The following is an 18,140-nucleotide window of genomic DNA, read 5'->3' on the forward strand; positions in this document are numbered from 1 at the left end:
GCAGTTTTTGTCACTGTACAAAAGTGATAGTTTCTGGTTTTGATAAACCCTAGAGGTAATTTCAGCAATATCGCTGGACCTGATTGGCTGGATTTTAAATGACAGCATGTTTGATTGACTGCCAGGCAGTCAGACTCTTTGCTTCTGTCAGTCAGATCAATACTGCGATGTAAAAGCGGAGGGGTTAAGAGCAGGTGCATTGTGGGCCCTTTAACATTTCTGCTGTTATTGCCGATCGCACTAACGGCGAACGACTCGACCATCAATGCTAATGCGCGCCATGCTTTCTGGCTAATGCCCTCTCTCGTAAAAGCCAGAGAGAAGCGCACGCGCCTAACTGCTGCACAAATGGCAGGGCAAAATGAAAATCTTTAATCACCCGAAAAAGGCTTCAACATCTCATCGGAAAAGCAATAACAGTCATTCCTGCCTCAGACCGCGGCGTTGTGCAAAATGGCCGTTCGGGTGGCTGCCGCTGTGTCTCACACCCGCCTCTGCCATTACGGCTCAGGGAGGATCTGTTTCACAGCACAGGAAACAGGAAATGGAGAACAAGCCCTCACAGGGGGAGGCGTGGAGGCCCTTCTCTTCTTCACTGCTTTTACGCTCCCGAGTCTCATCTGCAGTAACTGTGGCCCTTTGGGCAGAGAGCGCCGTGAAACCCCACAGACATGCTGACCTTCGATGACGTCCACCCCCTCCTCCTCCTCCTCCTCCACCCCCTCCTCCTCCACCCCCTCCTCTTCCTCCTCCTCTTCCTCACACACTCTCGTGCTCATTTTCACACTATCAAACCCTGCAGACTATGAGCCGGACACCTTTGAGGTCCCCTCTTTACAGCAGTTGGGACTGCAGCCCTGCTGATGAAATATGTTATTAGGGGGAGTGCTAATGGAGTCTGTGTGGAAGGAGAGCCCCAACAGCCAGCACCTGAGCGTCTCTTTTGTCTTCCTGCCCCCTCCTCCTCCCTCCTCCAGGGGCGTTGTTGTTGTGGAGGCTCAGGGCTGAGGGAACAGGTGTTGCCCCTGGAGATCTGAGACAGTGTGCACTCAGGAACCAGGAGGAAACCACTGCAGTAAACAAACAAACAACAACAACAAACCTGTCAGAGACTCGAGGGAGGAAGAGTGAGATATGGGAGGAGAGATATTCTTAAAAATGAGATCTACACCTTTTATTACCCTGTGGGGAACATTGAGTCAGAGAAATACTTAAACACTCATGAAAACTTTAATGTTACTCATTACCTTGTAAATGATCCTTAATTTTCACAGAATAGGTTGACTGAGCACACATGTATAGTAGAAAGGCTTTGCCTGTGTTAACAGTAACAGTACACACACACACTCACACTCACACACAAGCCTGAAGTCTAAATGAAAAGGAACAACATTTGCAGGGAGCTTCTTTTACAGAACCTTCAACCAGAAACCAAGTTACATATCTTTAATTCAAATAACTTACTTACACTGAGATACGAGCCGGTTCTGTTTGTCTCGGGTCAGACACTGAGATATGAGCCGGTTCTGTTTATCTCGTGTCAGACACTGAGATATGAACTGGTTCCTCTTTCAATCACCGTCTCAGAGCGAGAGCTTTTGTTTTCATCTCTTCCTTTCATCTGCAGACAATTTCAGACTTCCTCGAAGTGAAGACAGGAGCAATCAGTCCTGGGTCTGAGGAACGTGTGTTTTCAGAAAGTGGGCCAGGTGTTTTTATCGTGTGCTTTTTTCTGCCACCACTGGCCCTAGAACAACAGGAAATAAATAAATATGACAAGGAAGTGGGCGGACAGCGGAGAAATCCACTTGATCTGAGCGAGAGGAACTCCGTATGAACAGTCATGAAGCAGCACACGTCATTGGCCTGTTTCCTGCAGTCTGGTCTTTTTCAACAGCCTTCTACACACAGATTTACATAATCCTGACATTGCCTGGGATTTTACTGTAGTTGAGTTTCCATGTGACATTTCACTGTACAAACTAAACAGACCAGACAGATTTTACCAGGCTTGGCAGTGAGATAAAGAGAAAATGAAGCCCCTTTGCAGTAAAAGCTGAAAGACTTGGTAGCACCACAGAGAAGATATAACTCACAGCTATATCAGATCACAAATCATGCCATTATGCAAGCTGTAAACGTACTATACATGTTTAATTGTTCATTTAATTACTACAGAAATATATTCTGGGTAATGATAATCTCTGTCATTAATCGTTCACAGTCGAGTCTTCATGTTCCATATTTCTGCTGCAGTTTCACTCCTGAGGACTGAGTGAGACAGAGGAGGATAAAAAGCCCTGACTATGTCCTGTGTCCTAACACAACCCAACACAACACACACAACACAATATAACACAGCATAACACAACACAACATAACACAACACAGCATAACACAACACAACACAACACAATATAACACAACACAACACAGCATAACACAACACATCACAACATAACACAACACAGCATAACACAACACAACATAATATAACACAACACAACATAACACAACACACACAACACACACAACATAATATAACACAACATAACACAGCATAACACAACATAATATAACACAACACAACATAACACAACACAACATAATATAACACAACACAGCACAGCATAACACAACACCACACAACACAACACATCACAACATAATACAACACAACACAGCATAACATACCACAACACAACATAACACAGCATAACACAACACAACATAATATAACACAACACAACACACCCAACACATAACACAACATAACACAACACAACACAGCATAACATAACATGGCATCAACATCATATCACGTTTCAGGTCTGTCTCACCATGTTTTATGTTGATTTATGTTTATTCTTGTTGTCTTAGTCACGTAGTGTTTTATCATGTATTATGTTGTCTAGGTTCGTCATGTTGTTTAGTTATGTTTCGTTACGATTTATTTTCTTGTCATGTTTAGTTATGTCTCGTTACGATTTATTTTCTTGTCATGTCTAGTTATGTTATCGTACGATTTTATTACCTGGTTATGTTGAGTGATTATCGTCTTAGTTTCGCGTTGTGTTATGTTTCGATGCATGTTTATTGTTACGTTAACTGGTCGTTGTTATGCATACACTTTTACATGTTTTTCCGCAAACCTTGCGTTCCGCCTTTTCTCTCTCTCTCTCTCGTTCTGTCCTTCACTCCCCTAATGTTCTATTTGTCTATTTACTAAAACTACTAACGCTAGATCAGGATTGGGTAGAAACTAACAAGACTAATCATGTGTTCATGTTACCTTATGTTTCTCGTGCATGTCATTTACTAATTTACTAATGCTAGGGCAGGATAGGTTTATTACTAACGATTACTAATCTCCTTGTTAAACTTGTCATCCATCGCACCTGTTTTCCATTTCCTTGCTACGCTCTTACTAATTGTCTACACCTGTCTACACCTGCATTTATAGCCCAGTCGCGCAACTGTTCACTGCGAAATTGTCTGCCTCAACGCAACGTTTTTTCACGCAACTCTTGAGCATTACTTACTGTTTTGATTACACGTTACGATCCACGCCTGTTACTGACCATCGACTATTGATTTCTGTTTTGTGACCTTCGTTTTGTTTCTCGACTACGTCCCCGCCTACCGTTTTTGTACTTTTGCCCCGCTGATTGTTTCATGGTTTCGACTCCCGCTTCGCCCACGACTACGCCTCTGCCTGCCGTCCGCCTGTTCATCTGCCCCGCTGACAGCTCTCCTGCTACCGGACCTCCCTGCACGCCTACCGACTACGAGATTGCCTCTTCCCTCGGCACCGTGCTTTTTGTTTGTTTTGTATTTGTTTGGCTGGATCTTCGTGTATGGACTTTGCTTGTATTGACTACGCTCCTGGGACCCGTCCCGAATTAAGCCCTAACGGGACTTTATTTTACTATTGTTTCTGAGTCGTGCATTTTGGGTCCAACCCCCACGCACCCGTCTCAGAACAATTTCGCCACTATGGACCCTGCTGACTCAACTGCCATGTTCCACGCCCTCCAGGAACAAGGAGCCATCGTCCGGCAGCATTCACAAGGAATCTCCGAGCTTCACCTAGAGATTCGTGAACTGTGTGCAGAGATGAGGAGGCTCGCCGTTGCGGTCCTGCCACAACCACGGGAGGAACCCACCCACCCACCCACTTCCCCGGCGGCCAACCCCTCGGGAGCCTGGCAATTCCGGGAGCCCCAACAACCCCCCCCGGAGAGGTTCGGTGGAGAACCTGAGAGGTGCAAGGCGTTCCTACTCCAGTGCGAGTTTGTATTCAGACAACAGCCCCAGACCTACAACAGCGACGACCGTCGGATTGGCTATGTGATGGGACTACTCAAGGGGAGGGCGTTGGATTGGGCTACGGCGGTGTGGTCCGGGGATTCTTTCCCTCCCCGTTACCCAGCCTTCGCCGACGAGATTCGAAAGGTGTTCCAACACGCATCCAGCGACCAGGAGCCATCCCAGAGACTGATTGCTCTGCGCCAGGGACGGAAGACCGCGGCAGACCACTCCATCGACTTCCGCACCCTCGCAGCAGCTACTAGTTGGAACGATGCAGCTTTGGCAAATCTCTTCCTGGCCAGCCTGAGCGAGACGCTCCAGGACGAGTTGGCACGGCTGGACCCCATCACCCAGCTCGACCAACTCGTGCGCACCACAATCCGCCTGGACAACCGCGCCAGACAACGCCGGTCGGAGAGACCGATCCTTCCCGGCAACCCGTACCCCAGGCAGGGCCCAAGTCCTCGACGAGAGGAGCAGCAGTCGGAGGGATCCGAACCCATGGACCTGTCCCGGGCCGGTACCAGGGTCTCTACCGAGGAACGAGCACGCCGCAGAAATTGACAGAGAGAACCATCGTCCCACGCTCGCCACGCTGTTGATTCTTCCCGTCAGAACAACCCGGATTAACGCGTTGGTGGATTCTGGAGCGGACGCCAATCTCATCGACGAGGTGTTGGTGTCCGAACTGAACATTCCCACCCTCCCTCTACCCCACCCTGAGAATGCGCGGTCGCTGGATGGAAGGACTTTTTGCCGCATGACGCACATTACCATTCCCTGTCAACTGGTCATTTCTGGGAACCATCGAGAGATGATCCAGTTCCGCGTCATCCAGTCCCCCAATGACCAACTCATCCTGGGATTACCCTGGCTCCAGAAACACAACCCCACGATCAACTGGAGTTCCAATCAAGTTCAAGCCTGGGATTCTAGATGTCATCTGTCCTGCTTGCGTTCCGCTCCACCACCAGCAGAGGGAGCACCAGCTCCACCACAGACTCCCAAGCCCTCCCTGGAGAGGGTTCCCACACCTTACCATGACCTGGGCGCAGTATTGTCCAAGATACAAGCTCAGTCTCTGCCGCCTCATCGACCCTACGACTGCGCCATCGAGCTCCTTCCTGGTTCGTCACTTCCCTCAAGTCACCTTTACAACGTCTCCAGACCTGAAAGGGAGGCTATGGAGACATACATCCGTGACTGCCTAGCTAACGGACTAATTCGCCCTTCTTCCTCTCCCGTCGGTGCGGGATTCTTCTTCGTCCAGAAGAAGGATGGCTCCCTACGCCCGTGCATCGACTACAGGGAGCTGAACAACATCACGGTGAGGAACAAGTATCCTCTGCCCCTGATGGACTCCGCGTTCCACCCACTTCACGAGGCCACCATCTTCACCAAGCTGGATCTTCGCAACGCGTACCACCTGGTCCGGATCCGTGAGGGCGATGAATGGAAGACCGCCTTCAATACCTCTCTCGGACACTTTGAATACCTGGTCATGCCATTCGGCCTCACCAATGCTCCTGCTGTGTTCCAGGCCCTGGTGAATGACGTTCTTCGGGACTTGTTGGGTCGCCATGTGTTCGTCTACCTGGATGACATCTTGATCTACTCCACTAATGCCAAGGATCATGAAAACCACGTCAGGCAAGTTCTACAAAGGCTTCTAGAGAACAAATTGTTTGTCAAGGCAGAGAAGTGCGTCTTCCACTCCGACACAGTTGAGTTCCTTGGGTTTATCCTTGAGAGGGGACAGATCAGGGCGGATCCCAAGAAGATTCTGGCGGTCACCGACTGGCCCACACCCACCTCACGCAAGCAACTCCAGCGCTTCTTGGGATTCGCCAATTTCTACCGTAGGTTCATCCGTTCCTATAGTCAAGTGGTCTCCCCCCTAACCAAGCTCACGTCCCCAGCGGTGCCATTCCGGTGGAGCCCCGAAGCTGAGACGGCTTTCACCAAGGTCAAGAGACTGTTCGCTTCCGCTCCCATCCTGGTACACCCCGACCCCACCCGCCAGTTTGTGGTCGAGACGGATGCTTCCGACACAGGGGTGGGAGCAGTGCTCTCTCAGGTGGCGGCCGCTGACAACCGACTACACCCCTGCGCCTTCTTCTCCAAGAAGCTGTCCCCGGCGGAGAGGAACTACGACGTTGGAAACCGTGAGCTGCTGGCGGTCAAACTGGCGCTGGAGGAGTGGAGACATTGGCTGGAGGGGGCCGAGAAGCCGTTCATCGTTTGGACCGACCACAAGAACCTGGCATACCTCCAGACAGCCAAAAGGCTGAATTCTCGACAGGCGAGATGGGCGCTGTTCTTCGGGAGGTTCAACTTCTCTTTGACCTACCGTCCAGGTTCGAAGAACGTCAAGCCCGATGCCCTGTCCCGTCAATTCAACACCTGTTCTGAGCGTGAGATCCCCGAGAACATCCTTCCTACCTCCTGCACCATCGGATCCGTCACATGGAAGATCGAGGCGGTGATCCAGAGGGCTCTACGGGAGGAGCCCGATCCCAGGTCCAACCCCGGATTACGCCTATACGTCCCCTCAGCCGCTCGGACACAGGTGCTGCAATGGGCCCATTCATCCCTCCTTTCCTGCCATCCCGGCTTTACCCGCACCTTGGCGGTGCTGAAGCGGAGATTCTGGTGGAGTGCCATGATCCCCGACACCAGACGCTTCATCAAGGCCTGCACCACATGCGCCAGAAGCAAAGCATCTCACCAGGCCCCTGCTGGACTGCTTCAACCATTGCCGGTGCCCAGCCGACCCTGGAGTCACATCGGAGTGGACTTCGTGACCGGACTTCCCCTTTCCGAGGGTAACACCACCATCCTGACGGTGGTGGACCGTTTCAGCAAAGCGGCACACTTCATCCCCCTGGCTGGATTGCCCACCGCCCAAGAGACCGCGGATGTTCTGGTGAGGGAGGTGTTCCGCATCCACGGACTTCCATCGGACATCGTATCTGACCGCGGTCCCCAATTCATTTCCCAGGTCTGGAAAGCGTTCTGCGTGGCCCTCGGGGCCACAGCTAGCCTCTCTTCGGGCTACCACCCTCAATCCAATGGCCAAACTGAGAGGGCCAATGAGGACCTGGGGGCCGCTCTACGCTGCGTATCGGCCAAGAACCCAGCCGGCTGGAGCAAGATGCTTACCTGGGTCGAGTACGCTCACAACACTTTACCCTGCGCTGCCACCGGGAAATCACCTTTTGAGGTCTCCCTGGGCTACCAACCTCCACTGTTCCCTGACCAAGAAGCCGAGATCGCTGTTCCCTCCCTCGCCATCCACATGAAACGGTGCGCCAAGGTTTGGAAGGATGCCAAGGCCGCGCTGCTAAGCACGGCAGACTGTAATCGGCGTTTTGCTGATCGCCACCGCACTCCAGCTCCGGCCTACAAACCAGGTGACTCCGTCTGGCTGTCCACTAAGGACATTCCCCTCCAAGCCACTTCCCACAAACTGCAACCCCGCTTTATTGGTCCCTTTAAAATCCACAAAATCATCAATCCTTCCTCTGTTAAACTGTCACTCCCTGCTTCCCTTAAGATTCACCCCACATTCCATGTTTCATGTATTAAGCCCGTATCCTCTCACCCCATATGTCCCCCGGATCCCCCACCACCTCCCCCCCGCATTATTGACAACCACCCCGCATTCACGGTTAAGAAACTCTTGAACATTCGTAAGAGGGGCCGTGGGGTGCAATACTTGGTTGACTGGGAGGGCTATGGCCCTGAGGAGCGTTCCTGGGTCGCTCCCAGTCTCATTCTGGACAAATCGCTCATCAGAGACTTCCATCGTGACCACCCTGATAAATTCCAAGGACCGCCAGGAGTCGGTCGTTAAGGGGGGGGTCCTGTCACGTTTCAGGTCTGTCTCACCATGTTTTATGTTGATTTATGTTTATTCTTGTTGTCTTAGTCACGTAGTGTTTTATCATGTATTATGTTGTTTAGGTTCGTCATGTTGTTTAGTTATGTTTCGTTATGATTTATTTTCTTGTCATGTTTAGTTATGTCTCGTTACGATTTATTTTCTTGTCATGTCTAGTTATGTTATCGTACGATTTTATTACCTGGTTACGTTGAGTGATTATCGTCTTAGTTTCGCGTTGTGTTATGTTTCGATGCATGTTTATTGTTACGTTAACTGGTCGTTGTTATGCATACACTTTTACATGTTTTTCCGCAAACCTTGCGTTCCGCCTTTTCTCTCTCTCTCTCTCTCTCGTTCTGTCCTTCACTCCCCTAATGTTCTATTTGTCTATTTACTAAAACTACTAACGCTAGATCAGGATTGGGTAGAAACTAACAAGACTAATCATGTGTTCATGTTACCTTATGTTTCTCGTGCATGTCATTTACTAATTTACTAATGCTAGGGCAGGATAGGTTTATTACTAGCGATTACTAATCTCCTTGTTAAACTTGTCATCCATCGCACCTGTTTTCCATTTCCTTGCTACGCTCTTACTAATTGTCTACACCTGTCTACACCTGCATTTATAGCCCAGTCGCGCAACTGTTCACTGCGAAATTGTCTGCCTCTGTTTTTTCACGCAACTCTTGAGCATTACTTACTGTTTTGATTACACGTTACGATCCACGCCTGTTACTGACCATCGACTATTGATTTCTGTTTTGTGACCTTCGTTTTGTTTCTCGACTACGTCCCCGCCTACCGTTTTTGTACTTTTGCCCCGCTGATTGTTTCATGGTTTCGACTCCCGCTTCGCCCACGACTACGCCTCTGCCTGCCGTCCGCCTGTTCATCTGCCCCGCTGACAGCTCTCCTGCTACCGGACCTCCCTGCACGCCTACCGACTACGAGATTGCCTCTTCCCTCGGCACCGTGCTTTTTGTTTGTTTTGTATTTGTTTGGCTGGATCTTCGTGTATGGACTTTGCTTGTATTGACTACGCTCCTGGGACCCGTCCCGAATAAAGCCCTAACGGGACTTTATTTTACTATTGTTTCTGAGTCGTGCATTTTGGGTCCAACCCCCACGCACCCGTCTCACATCACATAACACAACATAACACAACACAGCATAACATAACATGACATCAACATCACATAACACAGCATAAAATAACATAAACAACACATAACACAACACAACATACAACATAACACAACATAACATGATATAACAGAACATAACAACATAACACGACACAATATACCATAACAGGCCATTCAGCCCAGCAATACTCGCCTTTTCCTACCACTAAAGCGTACCTACTGCTTAGTTTGCCTAAAAGCTAAACAGTACCTTGCACTGTATCAAGCCTGGTCTTCAAAACCCCCAGTGTTTCTGCCCCCACTAGATATCCTGGCAAGCTATTCCATACAGTGACCACTCTCTGGGTTAAAAAAAAGACTAGCGAATATCTGTGTGGAATTTATTCTCTGCTAATTTCCATTTATGTCTCCTGATAACGTCCTGTTAGCATCCTACAGACGGGAAACAATTTCTCAGTCCCCTGAACGTCCTTTATCCATTAATCTGAACATAGGCAGATTAATGCACAGTTGTGCACAGATAATATTTATGAACAGGTCGCCTTATTGCGCTGGTCTAGACTGACGCACTGGGCCCAGAGGCATGTTTGAATCTAAATGCAAATTAAGAGATGGCAAATAAATAAAAGGATAAGGAAACGCAATAAAAGGATAGGAGTGATATGCAGAAGTGTCATCCACATACCTCAACATATTTACAAGAGCAGGTGCCCAGTTTTCTTCAAAGTTCAGAGTATATATATATAAATACTCAAAGATACAAAAAGTATGTGTGTATGTGTGGGTACAGTGTTTAGCTGTAGAAAAGAAATCCACTGAAATGGTGACAGGATTAGTTTAATCCTGTGTGGTAAGGCCAGAGTGGTAATAGTTTTTGAGTCAACAGTATTAAAACTGTACTGTATGTAGTTTTCAGCTATATGGCTGTGTCACTGGGGCACACCCTGGGGGCTACCCAGCGCTGAATATGCTCTTTAATTGATCTCAGACACATGAAACCTCATGCATCATAAACACGCACACAGTACCGCCTGAAACTTTACAATAAGGTAAATGGAAGGAACCATATATTTTTCGATCACGTTTCTACATACCTGAAATAGGGTCGCACACTGTCACGTCATTCCCAAAAGGAACGGATTACAAGTCTGTGTGATTAAAACATAAAAACAGTGAAAAGAAGACAGATTGGAGAGGATTAGCGTGTGTGTTGCAGTTCTCTGCGCTCGAGTATTTTCATGTCTTCTAGCGCAGTTCTCCAAAGATTCCTTTTTATTATCGAACACGCAAACAGACGCGATGTCGTGGACGCTTCTTTAAAAAAAAAGTCCTGCTTCATCTATATCGTTACCGGGCATCTCCGCTTCAGTGAAAGCCGGCCTGTGTGCTTTCGCACCGTCTCTTCTGCTTGCTCACCACAGCCTGAGTATACATTTATTTGCCGCTGACAGACTGTGAAAACCTGCCGTGACGCTGGTTTTGTTTTACGGCGATAGCAGGTGCCAAAGCTCATCAATTGACCTGATAATGGAGAGAAAGTGTGTGGCAGCCGCCTCTTACAGCTCATCATTTATTGAACGGCTGAACTTTTGATTTACAGCGTAAAACCGTAAAACTGGCGCTGCGGAGCTGGAGAAAGACGTCGGTCTCGAAACGGAAGTTTTACATGAGTTATTTTGCTTACGTTATCCAAAGTATCTTACAGTTGATGAGAATAAGCAGGGACCAATCCCCCTCAGAGCAATGGCCCAACAGCTCCACTGATCTTATTGTGGCTACACTGGGGCTTGAACCAACCACCCTCTGGGTCCCAGTCATACACCTTATAAACGAGACTATCAGCTGCCCACTCATCACTGAAGACCTCCACCTGCCCACCTAGCACAGGGCTTTCCCTCTCGATGGCAGGAGCACCACTAAAACAGAGACAGGGAAATTACCACGCTTTGATTCATGGTGCAGAACTTTGGCTCTCACGACTTGAAGGAAGAGTCTCCCTTGATGCTCCTGCATTAAACATTAAATGCACATGCATATTTTACCAGGCCTGGAGACAAGACGGAAGGCAAATGATCAGCAGAGCTGGGGATTTTCACTTCTTTAATTGCCCTGAGTTAATCCCTCTCTTCTGCTCAACCTCTGTAATAGCTCGACTCATCAATTGTCAATATGGGTCCTGGGTTTTTCCTGCAGTACTGAAAGAGACGTGATGATGTAACTCCAGATATTAGTGCAATGCCTCCGTCTCATTGCCGGGAGTGATGAAATATCTGTTAAGCGCCCACATGTGTTGATGATATTTAACCAGTGAAAACAGAACGTAGGCTTGACATTTAGTGTGAGGTGTGAGGTCACAAACATGTGATTGGAATGTTCTAACGCTGATGTAACAATCACTGCTGGTAATGGAAAGTTCTAGAACATTTGGAATTTTGACAGAAACATTCCGCATCATCTCCCCTTCAGAGGGTTAAAAGTCATACAGCACGGTCAGACAGTCATGGTCTGGTGGTGACCGTCTCAAGCCTGCCCTCAAGGCTGTGTTGGCCCCTGCCTCTGCTTCCCTTAGCGATGCTGCCATGGCCTTATTCTGCCGGGGTTCTCCTTATCGCACGCAGACACCTCTCCCTCCGGCTCTGCTTGACCAGGTACCATCTGAACCCCCTAACAATGTTACTTTCCTCTTCTCCTGCTCTGGGCACCTGCCCAAGTCCTGAGCACCCCCTCCTGGCCCAGAGCTCCGGCCCAAGACCAGCTGTGCACCCCCTCCTGCCACTGTTGATTCAGCTGGAGCACCAAGCCGGTCCCCTTGCCTGACAGTGCCTCCCATTGGTGTTCCTGCCATCCCTCTACATGACCGGAGTTTGGACTTCATTCATTTGGACTGGACATCCATGTACTATAACGATGTTTACATGTAAGACAACGTTTTTACAACATACCGGTGCCAACCAGCGGCAGATGGGTTCCCCCTCTGATTCAGCTTCTGCTCAAGGGTTCTTCCTGTCAGCCAGGGAGTTTTTCCTTGCCACTGTTGCCCTAGGCGTACTCTTGGAGGCCGGTTCTCTGCAGAGCTGCTTTGTGACAAAGCCCCTTTGTTAAAAGCGCTATACAAATAAAAAGTGCTATACAAATAAAAATTGATTGATTGAAAGCCTGAAAGATTTATAATAATGAAAATAAATGCACTGTCACAGTTGTTCTGACAAAAACATCTTTGTGTGGTGCACCGTAAAACCTAAACGGACACGATTTCACTTTTTAAAGTATAATTTTGATGCCAGTGCCTACTTGTGATCTAGGAAGACCGGGCCTGAATATTAACTCATCATCTCTGGGAAAAGAGCATGTTCTCAGATGAAATTTTGATGATTCAGTAATGATGTGAAGGATTGCTGACCATTCATTTGAATGTATTTGTCCTCCTTCGTGGACCTGGGGAGCATTTGGAAGTCTGTGTAATGTCAGGATGTGAACACACAGGGAGGCGTGTGGGTGCGTGACTGGGGTAGTGTGTAGAGGGGGAGGCGTGTGGGAGCGTGACTGGGGTAGTGTGTAGAGGGGGAGGCGTGTGGGAGCGTGACTGGGGTAGTGTGTAGAGGGGGAGGCGTGTGGGAGCGTGACTGGGGTAGTGTGTAGAGGGGAGGCGTGTGGGTGCGTGACTGGGGTAGTGTGTAGAGGGGGAGGCGTGTGGGTGTGTGACTGGGGTAGTGTGTACACTGGGAGGCGTGTTTATGAATAAATACATTTTTAAAAACCCCACTTCTCCTCATGTTGATTTAATTCAGGCACTTTGTTGGGATTTTGACTGCCTATCTTACTTCCCACTGTTTCCAAACTATAAACTGTTGCAACACTAACGAAGTTTAACCAAACCAATGCATTGGGGAATAGGAACCGCACGCAGTTGCTTCCATATTGTTTGGGAACTGCAGACGTGCCGACCGAAAACAAGGTGGCGTACATCGCGAGCTTGGAACATGATTCAGTAAACACTAAGATTTAGAAGTGAGATTAACTCCACCGCGAAAAACAACTTCCGTGTGTGATTATTTTGTCAGTAATTGGGTGTCTAACTCGCTTGCAAGTTCACCAAAAGGACACGTAGCGTGTATTGTTTGCCCCGGTAAAATAGCATCGTTTAGCTTCTGCTTTCCGCCAAACCACAATGCAGTTCAGTCGATTTAAACAAGCAAATGATTTTGTTTGTAGCAATAAAAACTAGCGTTTGCTGGATTACCATTCGCATCGCATTATCTAACCCATATAATAAGTTAATAGCATTAAGTTAGCTGATGGCTAACCGTTTGATAGATTCCATAGATTTTTGTTTGTTAGCAGGCACCATGATGCCAAAATGGGTACTGAAAATGCTTTCAGCGAAGACAAACTAAACTAAAAACGTATTGATGCAATGTTGAAGTTTGTTAACCAATTATTTGTTATTTCCCTGCATAAAATTCAGGAAGCTATAACTAACATTTGTCAACACTAACTTCATTAATTGTTTTTGTGCTGTATATTCCGGTATTGGTGATGCTGTTTTCCTGTACATATATTCGACAGCTCAGGGAATTCATCCGGAGACCGTGAGAGATATGAACGCTATAGATTGGCAGGTGAGAATTTACCTAATCCATTTTATTTTTCAATGCATTGAAGTCTTTAAATTAATTTAGGATTTTTAAAGGGACTTTATTGTGAGATTCTATTTGTTGAAGTACTACTTAAATGCATTGCTGTATTTAAGAAATAATAACAGCCATCAGCAGTTTGAGTTCTTCTTGAGTTCATCATCCCCCCGGTGAGTGACGTTGTGGCATCGCGCATACAGAGCAGCGCAATAAGGGTGCGCAGAGATACGCACTCATTCTGAATACCGTTCTGAACTCTGAAATGTTTAATACTGTAAAACCGGCAATCAAGTTGCACAAATTTTCATTTCAATAATTTATTGGAATAATTACATGGCATTACATTGTAGCCTTGAGATGAGAGCCTGTTTCTTATTAAAATGAAACAAAAAAACAAGATCTTATCTGGCATTGTAAGTAATTTTCATAAGTTAATGACTAGTAATAAAACAAGCATTAAGCTGAATCTCGCAAGCATAATAATAATATCCTCTCTGTAAACAACTCCCAGAAAGGAGAATGGTCCTCTTCTTAAATTTCTTAAAATGAAAACATTAGGCTACACAATGTCAGCGGAGTTAATGTTAAGTTATTAAAGGATATTCCTCCATTATGAACGGGCTGAGCTGCTGTGTGTTCTGAGGGGAGAGGTGGGTCGATGCTCAGGGCTCTCTGAGCTGAAAGACTCAGGACGGGTCTCGCTGTGTCATCAGACACGGCGTCAGAGAGAGGTCACGTGACGGTGAACAGCCGTCCCTGAACACGCACGGGCTTCTGACAACCCTGCTCAACGAGCGCGGCTTCTGGCCCTGTCAGTTAATGTTTTATTGTGTGCAATAAATGTCTGATTGTTTATTCTCATTTTGCTGCTCTTTTGGAACCGCCCCGTTTATTTGGACCCAGCATGCAATTATGGAACTTTGGAAAAGTGTGACTGCATTGTTTCCACATAATGCTCACTTTTCTGTGTGAATCACAAGTTTGTGACTTTACCAGCATGTTAATTCCACAATTTATCAATGAATGAAAACAGAAAACTGAATCAATATATCACCTATTCATTTGGGCTTGGATATTCCTCTGTACAAAATGCACTGTCCTGTGGATGACATGATGTGATAAATCTGAAGACAGGTTTATAAGGTCCTGAGTGTGTGGAGCTTGTAGAAATGTGAGCGCTATCGACTGACAGGTGTTATAATAGCGGTGGTGTTCACAGAGGCACCTGGGAGTGTGAGTGGGTTCTGACTGTACGCCGGCTCACTGCACCATCCAGCGTCTCGTGTTCACACTTTAACCAGGAGTGTCGTTTATTGACAGAATTCCTGTGAATAAAGAGCTCTTGTACCTGCTGACGGATATTAAACAGACACCCACCCGCCCTTCCCACAACCATTATGATCTCCCCTGTCCTCCATGACTTATTCATGATCTCCGTCCCGTTCAAGCAGAGACCAGCGTGTGAATCCCCCCCACACTCAGAGAGGGCTGTACCCCGCCCCCCTGGACGACTTTGGTTTTTAAAATTGAGAAGATCCATGCGCATGTACGCGTGCAGCACAAAACCACAGAGCAAGAGTAATTTAGAAGTTACATTTTTCCAGCTTTAATTAAACACCCAAACCTGTTTAACCCCTGCAGTGTTATGCAGTGTAATTTAATTACACTCAGCGTGAGATGAGGATTGATGCATCCATCTGTACTCCTGCAGCTGTGACAGCACTGTTTTTATTTTCTTCTTCCAGCCTACCTTACACCTCGCCGTGAAAATATCCTTTTTCACAAAAACATATTTCACAGTACATACGTGGGTAGGTGTGATATAATCTAGCTCTGTTTTACTTTACAGTTTGGTTAAAGTCTCATCCCATTTCTCTCTCCCCCGCCCTCTCTCTCTCCCTCTCTCCCTCCCTCTCCCCCTCTCCCTCCCTCTCTCCCTCCCTCCCTCTGTCACTCCCTCCCTCCCTTCCTCCCTCTCACTCTCTCTCCCCCTCTCTCCTCCTCTCTCCCTCCTTCCCTCCCTCCCTCTCTCCCTCCCTTCCTCCCTCTCACTCTCTCTCCCCCTCTCTCCTCCTCTCTCCCTCCTTCCCTCCCTCCCTCTCTCTCTCCCTCCCTCCCTCTCCCTCTCTCACTCCCTCTCTCTCTCTCCCTCCCTCTCTCCTCCTCTCTCTCTCCCTCCCTCCCTCTCTCTCTCTCCCCCCCCCTCTCTCCCGCGTTCCCCGTGTTGAAGGCCACAGATGGGATATGAACAGTCTTTAGTACACTCTGACCTGCTGATCCTCCTATGACAAGCTCCTCTCCTTTAAATATGCAGACTCAATAAGAGCATCAGACGTCTAATTAATCACCATGACACCGGGAACTAACGAGACCTGGCTGCCACAGGAGCTCCACGCAGGGTGACAAATACTGATTGCTTTTCTTCATTTTCTATTTAAAGTTCCCATATAGTCCAGCATTAAAAATGCATTAAAATGTAATATGGAGCACCAGATCGGTTTGGATAGCACGTGCACTTGTGTAAACTCCACTGGGACTTCAGTGTGATGCACCTGGGTGCCCCATGGTCGGGTGTTCATGCGGTTTCTTGCTTTTCCTCACGCGTGGAGATTAAGTAGGAAAGTGCAGAGCAATGAAAGGATTCCTTAAAGACTTGGGACTAAACCTGCTGTATCCCTTAAGGGCTCTCATGGATTCACCACGGCAGAATGAAATCGATTTAGACTGGAGTGGACTGTTTGGATCTGAGCCCATAGGTGGCTGGGATTCCTCTAGAATGTGTACTCAAACGTGTGGGAGGAGGATGTGTACTTTATTTAACATATTATATTTGTAAAACTATGTCCTGTCTTTACAACAGAACGCAGATGAGAGTCGTGTTTTTTGGAGAGTGTGGGAGGGACACTCCGCATTATTGACGCTCTTTGAAGAAGACACTTTTTGGTGGCAAATCCTACATGTCAGCAATTTTCTGAATGATACAATTGTTTAGAAATGTTCTGTTGCTGGGGTTGTACTCTTTGGTGAACTGGATTTCATACCCTCTACGTTAATTATTGACTTGCAGGTCAAATCCAGTGTGCTCCTGTGTTAAGTTTGTTTTCTGTGTGTTTCATCATTGGTTAAAGCCGTGGCCGTAGGGTTAGGTTTGGGGTACTAGCATTAGATGTGTAACTGAATGCACATGATATTGACCAGCCCCTATCAAAGAGAAAGGCTGTACACACAAAGCACATGTTTGATGTATAACCCACTGGTCGTATAGCTGTTGCTTTTCTCATTTTGCCCACAAACCTAATGTTTTATTCACAATGCGCGCCTGCACTTTTCTTTCTAGTCATCTCATACATGGTAATGAAAAGTCTGCAAATCTGATAAAATATTTTAACTAGCTATATGGAGCTCAGTGTCCATATCCCCCCCGGGACCCGGCAGAGAAAAGTTTGAGCTTTTTAATTTTTTTATCATAATACAAGTGATGTGGATGACAAAAACATTACAGTGAAAATGATTTTAAAGATATTATTTAATTTATTTCCATTCAAGGTACCTTGTAGTGTAGGTTTTGGCATAGTTGAACGTACGGTTCTTGAGATTACTACCAGAGACTCATGTCATGAATGAATAGTTGTTTGGCAAGCAAAAATATCTCCGTCTCTACAGATTTAATAATTTTACGCTACATGGCACAGTTTTACTGTATTTTTCATGGATTTTCATTTGTTACCTGCAACAGAAGAGGGCTGTAGAGAAACCTGAAGACCAGGAGCTCAGGAAGCACAGTCTCTGATCGTTGTGTCCCCCTGAAACCGGTCCCCTCTCCTCTCTGGGCGTGAACATTGGTTCCCAGAGTACACCTGGCATTCGTGCCAGACACTCTCTTTGTGAGCAATAATTTATGGTTATATATTAGCTTTCCTATATTCCACAAAAACCTCATTACAGCGCAGAGTGAATCAATAACTCTTCCCACAGCCACAAGACATCCCTCATTACATCGATTGCTTAGTTATATTTGAAAATGTCCCACTTCCAAATGAAAACAAACAGACTGCCGTACTGCATCATCCTCTGCCATCGTTTAGGTAGGCATATAACCTCCACAGTCACAAAACCCTTCATCTACCTCTGAAGTAGACTCAGGAGTCAAGTCAACTTTAT

The 18,140-nt window shown here is 47.1% G+C and overlaps 1 protein-coding gene and 1 long non-coding RNA gene across 3 annotated transcripts in view; one reads left to right on the forward strand and one right to left on the reverse strand.

Moving 5' to 3' along the window:
• Positions 1-824: 824 nt before the first annotated feature.
• Positions 825-10,822, reverse strand: LOC133132173 (uncharacterized). Of its 2 annotated transcripts, XR_009709080.1 has the most exons (4): positions 10,697-10,789; positions 10,440-10,493; positions 1,469-1,747; positions 825-1,070 (listed from the first exon to the last, which is right to left on the reverse strand). It is a non-coding gene; the product is annotated as an uncharacterized LOC133132173 (long non-coding RNA). The 2 variants fall into 2 exon arrangements; XR_009709079.1 differs by having other exon boundaries at positions 10,440-10,822.
• A 2,379-nt stretch (positions 10,823-13,201) lies between these two features.
• Positions 13,202-18,140, forward strand: part of fstl4 (follistatin-like 4) — a 267,318-nt gene continuing 262,379 nt past the window's right edge. Inside the window, exons 1-2 of the mRNA XM_061249274.1 lie at positions 13,202-13,300; positions 13,912-13,964. The gene's annotated coding sequence lies outside the window, so the exon portion shown is untranslated. The remainder of the gene's footprint in view (positions 13,301-13,911; positions 13,965-18,140) is intronic.

The sequence above is a fragment of the Conger conger genome, chromosome 7 (genome assembly GCF_963514075.1).
Source record: "Conger conger chromosome 7, fConCon1.1, whole genome shotgun sequence".
In the NCBI taxonomy this organism is placed as follows: domain Eukaryota; kingdom Metazoa; phylum Chordata; class Actinopteri; order Anguilliformes; family Congridae; genus Conger; species Conger conger.